Genomic DNA, 12357 nt, shown 5'->3' with positions numbered 1-12357 from the left:
GCACCTGGGTGGCTCAGTCAGTTAAACATCTGCCTTCGGCTCAGGTCATGATCCCAGCGTCCTGGGATCGAGTCCTACATCAGGCGCCCTGCTCAGCGGGGAGTCTGCTTCTCCTTCTCCCTCTGCCACTCCCCTTGCTCGTGCTCTCTCTTTCTGTCAAAATAAATAAATAAAATCTTAAAAAAACCCAAACAAACAAACAAAAAAACAGCAGCGTGGTTCCAGAGTCAATACTAAGTGTAAGGTTTACCTAAAGAAGGGTCAGTCCTGTAGGTTCCTCCCACCATGTAGGTAACCTCTCTAGGTAACCAAGATTATTAGTTTCTAGTGTTTCCTTCCTCTGTTTCTTTTTGCAAAAAAATAAGTCAATATATGTATATTTCTTTATTATACGATAGTACACTAGATCACCAATTCTCAAACTTTGTAATCTCTGGGTCTCTTCACACTATTAAAAATTACTGAAGAAGCAAAGAGCTTTTGTTTATGTGGGTGAAATCCATTATATTTACTGTATTAGAAATTAAAACTGAGAAATTGTAAAAACATTTATTTACTAGTTCAATTAAAATTAACAATAATAAACTCCTGAAATGTAAACATATTATAGTTTTGTGAAAAATGACTCCACTTTCTCAAATAAAAAAATAGAAAGAAGATGGCATTGTTTTACATTTTTTGCAAATCTCTTTAATGTCTGCCTTAATAGAACACAGCTGGATTCTGTTTCTGCTTCTTTAAGTGATCTCCTGCAATATATTGTTTTGGTAGTAGCATGTAAAGAAAAGCTAGCCTCAAATAGACGTGTTTTTGGAAAAGAGTATTTTAACAGTCTTTCCAGGTTTTGTGCATCTTCTTTGATATTACTTTAAAACACAATAGTGATAGTTTCTTAAAAGTTAGTTGCCATGTGGAATCTGAAGCCATATCAACAAACTTTTAAAAATTCTATTGCATTAAAATCTATTGATCTACTTTATACTTTGATAGTATTTTTTAACCATGCATGATTTTGTACCATCATGTTTTGGTCATTTGGAGAATTATGGTTCACTTAAGTATATGGATCTCCCAATGTTGATACATTGTATTGTACAGTATCAAAAATTGTTTGATTTAATATCATCTCTGAACCCATCACAAAAGTCTTTAAGCTGAAATCAGCTGAAAACCCCATAGTAGTGGATGGGATTTTTCCAAAATTCTAATTTTGACTTGAAAGTTTGAATTTTACCACTAGTAACATATAGTATCAGTTGTTTTGCTTGAAGCAATAATAGGCTCACTTCAGTCATAGCTAAGAAAAAAAAAAAACTGTCAAATACCCATGTCTGAATAACAATAGTTTGTCTATCATCTGTTCTTTGAAGTAGAAATGGTGTTCCATGAAAAAGTGGCTAGTTCAGCTTGTAACTCAAACAACAGCAGACATACTTTTCCTTGAGATAACCATCATACTCTGTGTGCATCAGAAGTGATTCATATATACTTCCCATTTAGTCACATAGAATATTGAAAAGACATGTCCTTAGGGTCAAGTTTCAATAATATTACCAATTTTTATTGCTTCATCAAGGTGAAATTGTGCCCCCCACCAAGAGTACGTTGCAGTAAGTGCACTTGTCACAAACTTGATTTGTGGTGGCCCCAACAGTTCTACCCTCATTGTTTTTGCACCATCAGTGAGATGCCAACATAGTGAAAAAAGACAAATGATGACTTAGTAAGTAGTATTAGGAAAATAGTTTTGATTTTACAGAGAGTCTCAGGGACTCTCAGGTTGTGGACCACATTTTAAGAACTACCTTAGATATTTTTTTGTACTTTCCTTTTTTCACTTAAGAAATATATTCTGGAAATCACTCCATATCAGTTTATAGAGATCAACTTTCCTACTTTTTTTTTTTTTTTTAATACTTCCATAGTACTCCATTGTATAGATGCACCATATTTAAATTACTTTCTTATGTTTGGACATTTAGACTGCAGTTACAAACAATTTTGCAGTGAACAATCTCGTGCATATGTATTTTCATAGTATTGAAGATGTATCCTGAGGACAACTTCCTAGAAGTGCAATTGCTGTGTCAAAAATAAACACGTGTGGTTTTGTTAAATGTTGCCAAATTCCACTTCACAATGCAAATTTGCATTTCTACCAGCAATGAATAGGAGTTCCTGTTTCTTTACACCTTATAACAAAGTATAATGCATAAGATAGAAACATAAATTAATCATATATTAGACCCATAGGTTATCTATGAAGCTGACACCAACTTTTCTGAGAACTTTCTTCTCTAATACCAGTCTATGGGATGACTGATTTAAGTAGACCCTAGCCAAAGCTGGGCCAGATTCCCTGTCCTGGGAACTCTGGAATTAGAAAGGAGGTCCCATTCTGTCTCTGTTAGGAAATGATGTAAAGCTGGGGCCAGTTCAATTATATTGGGTCATATGCCAACCAACGTAGAGAAGATCTGCTCTGTAGAAGCAGAGATGAGAATTACCCCATTTCCTGGTATCTTCTCTAATTCCTGTTTTAGATCCTGCAAGGGTTAGTTTAACTTCCAGCTCTTGGATTATAGTAGAGACTTGTTAGATGTTATTACTCCCAGATACTCTTTGTATTATTACTGACTGGCTGCTTATAATAAAAAGAATCACAATTGAGAAAAAGAGTTACAATGTAATAAGATATGATACTTGATCATAAACCTGCATTAATTAGGTTATAAGCTTTAGTTGCTTTAACAAAGACCCAAATAAATAGGAAAGAACTTTCTTTCTGTGCCAGTCTGAATATAAGCACTCCAGGGCTAATACGGCAGCTCTGAGGTGCTGAGGGTCACACTCCTTCTATTTTGTTGTTCTACCATGGCTGCTCTTGTTTTTGTTTTTTTTCTTTTAAAAATGTATTTATTTATTTTAGAGAGAGAGAGAGCGCATGCAAGAGACCATGAGTGGTGGGAGGGGCAGAGGGAGAGGGATAGAGAGAAATCTCCAGCAGACTCCTCACTAAGCAAGAAGCCCAACATGGCTTGATCCCAGGACCCTGAGATCATGACCTGAGCCAAAATTAAGAGTCAGATGCTCAACCAACTGAGCCCTCCCGGTGCCCCTGTGGCTGCTCTCTCATAACCTAAGATGCCTGCTTTAGCTCTTGCTACCTATCAACTTTTCAGACACTAGAGAGAGAGAAAGGAACAGGGCAGGCATGCCTATTTCTTTTAATAGCTTAAGAATATATGATATATATGAATTCTCACATCCCATTAACTAGAACCAAGTCACATAGTCAAACCTAGCTGCTAAGGAGGTTGAGGAATATAGCCTTTGGCTGAATGGCCAGGTACTAATCTAAAATTTGATGATTCTATTGCTAGAGGAAGAGGGGAAAATGCATACAGTCCCAGCTACAACCCACCCCCTGATCAGCCAATTATATATGCTCAGCCTTCTTCCTACATATAAAACACACTTTGTCCCCTGTTCAAGGGAAACAACACAAATTTCCATCTGACCACTTCATTCAGTTCAAAATCTGGGATCTCTGTGACATACATTCCCCCATCAGGACACTCTGTGACTCTTTCATGTGAGCATCTTCTGAAAAACAAGTTACCTGTGCCACTCACCAAAAACAATGGTGAATTAGGAATGGGATCGTAAGAATCCTCTTTCAGAAAAAGAGGGAAAGAGCAATCATTGAACTAAGGCAATGTTGTAATGCTTGCTAAGGTGAAAGGCTCCCTGCCCTGGCAATAAAGTGTGTTTCCGCATTAGACCCCAGCTCTGCCAGGCAGTCTCCTTCATCACCCTCTGTGGTTTTCGGCTTTGCCTCTGGAAGGTTCTTCAATCAATTATCCTTCATAGCCACATCTGAAGTGGTATTGAAGGGTATGCTCCTGCATGGGTTCAGTTGTGGGGGCCCTGGGGATTGCTTTAGGGGTTGAAGAATTCTAAGTTCTTGAAGATCAGTCTTGTGGATTCTTAATATATTATTTCTGGTATATTTCCTTCCATTCAACTCCTTGGTCAAGTAACCACAACCATACATAGTGTCTGGAAAGCCTGAAGAGCCTCCTCTTTTACTCACTAGCTGGTACATGGCTCATATCCACACTCAAAATATCATGAAGAATAACCTGATGCCATGGAAGCAACTGGCTTAGGTTGGAAAGCAACCAGACTTTATTAATCTGGCTGGCTCCTGTTGACTGGTAAAGAGCACATGAGAAAGGTTTTACCAAACATCCTTAGGGGAAATGTATTTCATTTCACTCTGCTTTCAAACCTGACTAACTCTTGCCTGGACTCATTCCTCTCATAGGACTTAGCTAAAGACAGAAAAAAACAATCAATATACATAAACATTCTGACTTTCCTCAAACACTTCTCCTAGAGCTATGAGCCTGACTGGGATGAGTGCTGCCTTCCAAGATATTGGAGGAGATAATCTGTCTGAAATTAATATAGCTACTGCCACTTTCTCTTGGTCGGTGTTAACGTGGTATATCTTTATCTCTTTACTTTTAATCTGTCTTTATATTTAATCTTGTATACAACATATTGCTGGGTCTTGTTATTTTTATCCACTCTGATAGGCCCTGTCTTTTAATTGGTATATTTAGACCATTCACATTTGAAGTGATTATTGATATACCTGGATTAATATATGCCATATTTATGACTGTTTTTACTCACTGTTCTTGTTCTTTGTTTTTGTATGTCCATGGGTTGTTTTGTTTTGTTTTGTGGGGTCTTCCATTCTTTTTCTGAGTTCTCTGTTTTTAATTGAGCATTTTGTATGATTCATTTTTTCTCTCCTCTCTTAGTGTATCAATTATACTTCTTTAAAAGCTTTTTTTTTTAGTCATTGCCTTAGAGTTTGCAATATACACCTACAACTAATTTAAGTCCACTTAACATTATAGCACTTCATGGGTAGTGCATGTACTGTGTTAACAGGATATCTCTAATTCCTCCCTCCCATCCCTTATGATATTGTTGTCATACAATTTACTTATCCATAAGCTAGAATTGTACTATATATCATTGCTCTTATTATTCTGAACTGTTATCTGTTAGATCGGTTAAGAATAAAAAAAATAATTTTATTTTACCTTCATTTCTCAATGCTTCATTTCTCAGACTCTCTTTCTTTATGTAGATCAGATTTTCTGACCTTTATCATTTTCCTTCTCTCTAAAGAACTTCTTTTAACATTTCTTACAAGGCAGGTCTATTAGAGAAAAATTCTCTCAATTTTTGCTTGTCTGAGAAAGTATTTCTCCTTCACTTTTTTTTTTAAAGATTTTATTTATTTATTTGTCAGAGAGAGAGAGCACACACAAGCAGGGGGAGTGGCAGGCAGAGGGAGAGGGAGAAGCAGGCTTTCAGCTGAGCAGGGAGCCCGACGCGGGACTCAGTTCCAGAACCCTGGGATCATGACCTGAGCCGAAGTCAGCGGCTTAGCCGACTGAGCCACCCAGGCATCCCTCTCCTTCACTTTTGAAAGATAATTTTATTGGATGCAGAATTCTGGGTTGCTGGCTTTTTCTTTTATTGCTTTAAATATTTTACTCCAAAAAAATAAAAAATAAAAATAAATAAATATTTTACTCCACTCTCTTCTTGCTTGCACGGTTTCTGAAGAAAAGGCCAATGTAATTCTTATTCTTGTTCCTTTATAGATAAGGTGTTTTTTTCTCCCGTCTCTGGTTTCTTTCAAGATTTGCTCCTTGTCTCAGATTCTCAGCAGTTTGAATATAATATGCCTATGTATACATTTTTTGTTACTTATCCTGCGTGGTATTCTCTGAGCTTCCTGAATCTGTGGTTTTGTATCTCATAAATCTTGGAAAATTCTCAGGTATGATTATTTTAAGTCTTTCTTCTGTTTTTTTTCTTTCTTTTCCTTCAGGTATTGCAGTCCCTATATGTTACACCTTTTGTAATTGTCCCACAGTACTTGGATATTCTGTTCCATCTTGTTCATTCTTTTCTTCTCTTTGATTTTGAGTTTGGGAAGTTTCTACTCACATATCTTCAAGCTCACTGATTCTTTTTTCATGTGTAGTCTATTGATGAGCCCACAAAGGCATTCTACATTTCTGCCACAGGTTTTGATTTCTAACATTTCCTTTTGATTCTTAGAGTTTCCATCTCTTTGCTCTTATCACCCAGCTGTTATGTTGTCCATCTTCTGCATTAGACTCCTTGACATATTATTCATAGTTATTTAAAATTCCTGGTCTGATTATTTCAAAATCTCTGCCAAATCTAGTAGTCCCATTTTAAAAAAAAAGTAAAAGTAAAAAGAAACAGGTAAAATTAAATTTTTTTTGAGGATGGAGGGGCAGAGGGAAAGGGAGAGAGTCTCAAGCCACCCAAGCACCTCTAAATTTAACTTTAATAATATATTTTTACTTGAAGCACCTGAGTGGCTCAGTCAGTTAAGCATCTGACTCTTGATTTTGGCTAAGGTCATGATCTCAGGGTCATGGGATCAAGCCCTGCATGGGGCTCCATGCTCAGCAGGGAGTCTGCTGGAGATTCTCTCTCTCCCTCTCCATCTGCCCCTCCCCCCACTCACACACTCTCTCTAAAAAAATAAATCAATAAATCTTTTTAAAAATGTATTTTTACTTAACCTAATATATCCAAAATGTTATCATTCAACATGTAATCAGTATAAAAATCATTGGATATTTACTATTTTTCTGTACTAGGTCTTTGAACCTCCGTGTGTATTATTACTTATTTTTTTAAGATTTCATTTTTAAGCAATCTCTGCACCCAACACGGGGCTTGAACTTACAACCCCAAGATCAAGTCTCATGCTCTACTGACTGAGCCAGCCAGACACGCCCTCAGTGTGTATTATTAAGTTATAGCACATCTCAATTAGGAATAGTCATATATGGCTGGTGGCTACCATGCTGGATGGCTCAGATACAAATCTCTATTTCTGATTCTTGCAATCTGAAATCACCAATTCTGTGATGAGATTAATTTTATAAAAATTATGGTAAAAAACATATAACACAAAAGTTTACTATCTTAACCATTTTAAATATATAGGTCAGTGGTGTTAAGTATACCAACATTGTGCAACCAGTCTCCAGACCTCTTTTCTCGTTGCAAAACTGAAGCTTTGTACCCATTAAACAACAATTCCCTGTTTCCCTCTTCCCCCAACCCCTGGTAACCACCATTCTACTTCCTGTTTCTATGAATTTGTCTACTTTAGATACCTCATACAAATGGAGTCATACAGTATGTGTCTCAGAAGTGGGATTGCTCGATCATATGGTGTTTTATTTTTATTAATTTTTTTGAGGAACCACCATACTGTTTCCCATAGCAGCTGCATTTCCACTAACAGCATGCAAAGGTTCCAATTTCTCCATATCCTTACCAATACTTTAATTTTCTGTTTTGTTTTGTTTTTTAATTTTTAATATTAGCTATCCTACTATTAGTGGGTAGAATGTGGTATGAGGTGATACCTCATTGTGATTTTCATTTGCATTCTCTATGTTTTTTTCTTTCTTTTTTTTTTTTTAAGATTTTATTTATTTATTTGACAGGGAGAGACACAGCGAGAGAGGAAACACAAGCAGGGGGAGTGGGAGAGGGAGAAGCAGGCTTCCCGCAGAGCAGGGAGCCCGATGCGGGGCTCGATCCCAGGACCTCGAGATCATGACCCAAGCCGAAGGCAGACGCTTAACGACTGAGCCACCCAGGTGCCCCTGTTTTTTTCTTTTTTAAGTAGGTTCCACGCCCAATGTGGGGCTTGAATTCATGACACTGAGATTGTGAGTTGCGTGCTCTACCGACTGAGCCAGCTAGGTGTCCTTCCATTCTCTAATGATTAGTGACGTTAAGCAAGTTTTCATATGTTTTTTGGCCATTTGCATATCATCTTTAGAGAAATGTCTATTCTAGTCATTTGCCCTTTTTTTTAATAGAGTTTTTTGTTGTTATTGAGTTGGAGACTTCTTTTTATATGCAGCGAATACAATCAGATGCACTTAGGGTAATCTCAGGTGGAAACTGCAAGTCATTATGTGGATTACTAGTGTTATGTATTGTATTTAGCAACACATAAGGTGGACATAAAGGAAAAAGAATCAAAGAAAGGATACAAACAAACCAACGACAACAACAAAAACAAAGTGGAAAGCACTCTTCTGACCTAATACAAACATGGCCTTCCATGTGGCATATGACTTGAAGTTCTGGTTGCCAAAGGTCAATGAAGAGATAATTAAGCTCAGTAAGGCCCAGAGATCTTTGGAATGGGGAACCAACTAAAGCAGAAGTACAATCTGGTCACCATTTTCATCAATATTTCCCTATAGCACTTTAAGTATTTAAGACATCTGGAATACATTTTGTTATTTAATCTAATTTTGTTTTTTTTTCCAAATGGTTATCCAGTTCTCAGCATCACCGATTGAATAATTCATTCTGTCATCCATCCTAATTTGAAAAGCTACCTTTTTTTTTTTATATGCTTAAATCTTAAATGAATTTGAGCCTGTTTCTGGTTTACCTGGTCTACTCCATTATTTTATTTATTCTTGTACCACAGTATTACAGTATTTTAACTATTGTAGCTTTATAATATCTGGGGGAAGTGTTTATTAATTGATTCCCAGTATTCATTCCTCCTTCTTCATTATAGTAATAATTCCTCACCCTCAAATTTAGCGGAACATGTATCTGTGGCTGGGAGCTATAGATCACAACCTGCCTTGCAGACTGGTGTGGTCATGTGACCAGGATGAAGCCCATAGTGAATGGAAATGAAGTGTGCAACTTCCAGGTCATCTCCTTATAGACAAATCTACTTGTTCTGGACTCTCCTGTGGGCTAGAATATGGATGTGGAGGTTAGCCAGCTTCTACCAAGTGGAAAGGATAAAAACCCAGATAATAGCAGCACGAGGTGAAAGAAATCTTCTAGCTCCTGAGTAACTTGGAATACAGCTTCATCATAACACTGAACCACTCATTTTGAGATAGTTTGGGGAGAGTTAAGAACCCTTCTATCTTATTTGAGCCCTACAGTTTGTGTCTTTTTGCCAAAACCTAATTAACAAATGGCTGTTAAGAATAACTTTTTTTTCCTATTCTGAATGTAATGTATGTCAACTGTAGAAAATTCAGAATTCAGTGAGCAAAAAGAAGAAATACACCATATTTCTTCATAATTACACAATGACACAAGTATTACAAAATTTAACATTTGAGGGTATATATTTCTGGTTTTCTGTGGTGATTTCTATAGTGATATATAAATATACAGATAGACAATAGATAGATACTTATAGTCACATAGTTACAGAGAAATGAATATATCTTTATAAAACAAAAACAGGATTATACTCCATATGTTGAGTAGTGTTATACTTTTTGCACCTAACAGTGTATATTGTGAACTTTCCCATGTTATTAAATATTCCTCTGGATGTAGTATAATTTACTTAACAAACCATTCATTGTTGGACATCTAGATTCTACAAATTTTTAACCATCATAAATAATATTGAAATAAAGACTTTTATAAAAATATATTTGTGTTCATCCATGATGACTTGGGATAAGTTCCAACAAGTGTGATTTCTTGGTCAAGGAATATGTAAAATTCTATGATTTTTTTTTTCTTACCATGCATTGTCAAGTTGCCCTTTAGAAAGAATATGGAAGTGTAGAGTAGAAGAGTATCACTTCTCTTTATTCTTTCTGACATCAGGTATGGTGAGTTTTTAATTAACAAAATGATCTTGCTAATTCCTCTTTTTTGTTGTTGTTTTCAAAGATATTTTAAAGGGAAGTTGGGAGAGACTTCGATGGTGTATGTTGGTAAAAGGAAACTGTGGGCTTAAATAAGATGGGGTCTTGAGGCCTAAAGAAGACGCAGAGATGGGCCACCTCTTTATTTAATTCCATTGGTAGAGCCAAGAGACCATTATTGGAAGATCATTTTGGTACAAGGAAGTACCAAATAAGATCCCAGGGTAAATAGGATCACCATTCCAACTGGGGCTAGACTTGGAGATAAAGCCTGGCTACAAAGCCAGGAAACGGCGGGGGGAGATGGTAGAAAAAAGGCTGAAGCATGAGGATCATGCTAGAGTGGCACGGAACATGCTAGAATAGGCGAGAGTAGTTCCTGAATTAGTAACGGGGTTGAAAGCATCAATTCTAGACTCAGACTGTCTTGGTGCGCCGTGTCAGGGATTCTTGTTATCATTACTGTAGCTAACTAGCATCATATATACTCATGTCCACTCAGTGTATGAGGCTTCAGGATCATTTAAGAGATGATAATTATTTAACATTTTACTATAATTATGACCAGTTCAGTGCAGTATGAAACAAAAGCAAGAGACAGAACTCTTGGAAAGGAATAGACAAAATTCTCATTTTGTATAAATGATATGATTGTGCATCTAGAAAACCTAAGGGAACTAATTATGTGCTCAGTAATGAACTGGGTGACCCTGGGCACGTTACTTCATCTCACTGAACTTCAATTTTTTCATTTATAAATTAGGATAATAATGATAAGTAACAATAGGGTTACTGTGAAGATTCAACAGGAAAATACATATAAACACACAGCATAGTGCCTGCCATTTGGCAACTGTTCAATACTAGTATAATTTTATCATTTATTATTGCTATTTTTATTATGGCAACTATAGGGTAAATTTTTAGGAGGACAGTAACTTTCCTTTATATCATCTATAAACAGCTAAAACATGATGGAGAGAAGTCTCTTTTATAGTAGGAAAAAAAACTTATAAAATTCTTAACAAAAAATACACTAGACTCTATGAAGAAAACTCCAAAATGTACTCAGAGGGGCGCCTGGGTGGCTCAGTCCCTAAGCATCTGCCTTCGACTCAGGTCATGATCCCAGGGTCCTGGGATCACGCCCCGCATCGGGCTCCCTGCTCAGCGGGAAGGTGCTTCTCCCTCTCCCACTCCCCCTGCTTGTGTTCTCTCTCTCGTGTGTGTCTCTCTCTCTGTCCAATAAATAAATAAAATCTTTAAAAAAAAAAGTATTCAGAAAAAAATAATAATTTGAGTAAGTGAATGAAACTACCATCTTCCTGAATGAGAAGGCTCAGTATTCTAACAACCAGGTTTAACAAAATTCCAGTCAAATCTCAATTCAAATTTTGGGGCAGAATTTTACCTAATGATTCTAAACTAATCTCGTTGTTAGAATGAGTGTCAAACAAGATGAACTTTGGGCAGTAATTAGCAGACTTGATTGCATTAAGAGCCAGGTCTCAAAGAATAAAAATGTTCACCTGACACATTTCTCTCTCTCTCTCTCTCTTTTTTTTAAAAAAAGATTTTGCTTTTAAGTCATATCTATACCCAAAGTGAGGCTGGAACTGACAGCCCTGAGATCAAGTTGCATGCTCTACGGAATGAGCCAGACAGGCACCCCCACATTTTTCTCTTTCAACATGAAAATAGTTATATTGATTTCATGAAAAAAAAAAACTTACTCTTTCTACTTTATTAAAGAATGCCAATGAGAAAATAAGCATTTCTTTTTAGTCACTACCCTATTACTATCTGGGGGTATTGAAGAATTAGGAATCTTTTATCCCTACATTTCTGAGTTCACCAAGTGACATTCAGTATCATCTCTTTTTCACACTTGAAAACACCTTGCGAGGTAGGTTTTATTTATTATCAGCTCTTTTTTTTTTTTAAGATTTTATTTATTTATTTGAGTGAGAGACAGAGAGCACAAGCAGGGGGAGTGGCATAGGGAGAGGGAGAAGCAGACTCCCCACTCAGCAGGGAGCCCCACACCATGCTGGATTCCAGGACCCTTAGATCATGACCTGAGCCTAAGGCCACGCTTAACGGACTGAGCCACCCAGGCGCCCCTATCAGCTGTACTTTATAGAGGGAAAAACAGATACTTACCCAATAAAGCTTGACAAAGCCAAAGAGTCAATCAGTGGCAAAGGCCAGAATTAGTCCACTCCCTTGACTGTAACATTCCCTGCCAATCTAATGAGCGGGATCCCGTGCCAGGTAATAGGGATGCAGACCTCTCATACCTGGGTCCTTCCTGACCCAGGTTCCTCCTACTTCTGCTGGTAAGGGCAGGGCGAGCCCTGTGCAGCGACCTGAGCACCCAGCTCCCTCAGTGAAGGGCGGTCTCTTCCACCAGGTCCTAGCTTCTCCCAGCTGAGGCAAATCGTTGCTGTCCTAGAGACTTCTTTCCCCCTTGTAACAGATAAAATGTTTTTGAACGATTCCTGGCCTGTGCTTCCTCACGATAAGCTGGTTTCTGTTTCCTGAACCCTTTCCA

At 37.3% G+C, this 12357-nt stretch overlaps 1 long non-coding RNA gene across 1 annotated transcript in view; it reads right to left on the bottom strand.

The window, feature by feature from the left end:
* LOC118554616 (uncharacterized) overlaps positions 1-12357 on the bottom strand; it is a 23816-nt gene extending 11459 nt beyond the window's left edge. The window contains exon 1 of the long non-coding RNA XR_013443375.1: positions 11967-12357. This is a non-coding gene — a long non-coding RNA (uncharacterized LOC118554616). The remainder of the gene's footprint in view (positions 1-11966) is intronic.

Source organism: Halichoerus grypus, chromosome 13, assembly GCF_964656455.1.
Source record: "Halichoerus grypus chromosome 13, mHalGry1.hap1.1, whole genome shotgun sequence".
In the NCBI taxonomy this organism is placed as follows: domain Eukaryota; kingdom Metazoa; phylum Chordata; class Mammalia; order Carnivora; family Phocidae; genus Halichoerus; species Halichoerus grypus.
This window is presented reverse-complemented; position numbering and strand designations above follow the sequence as displayed.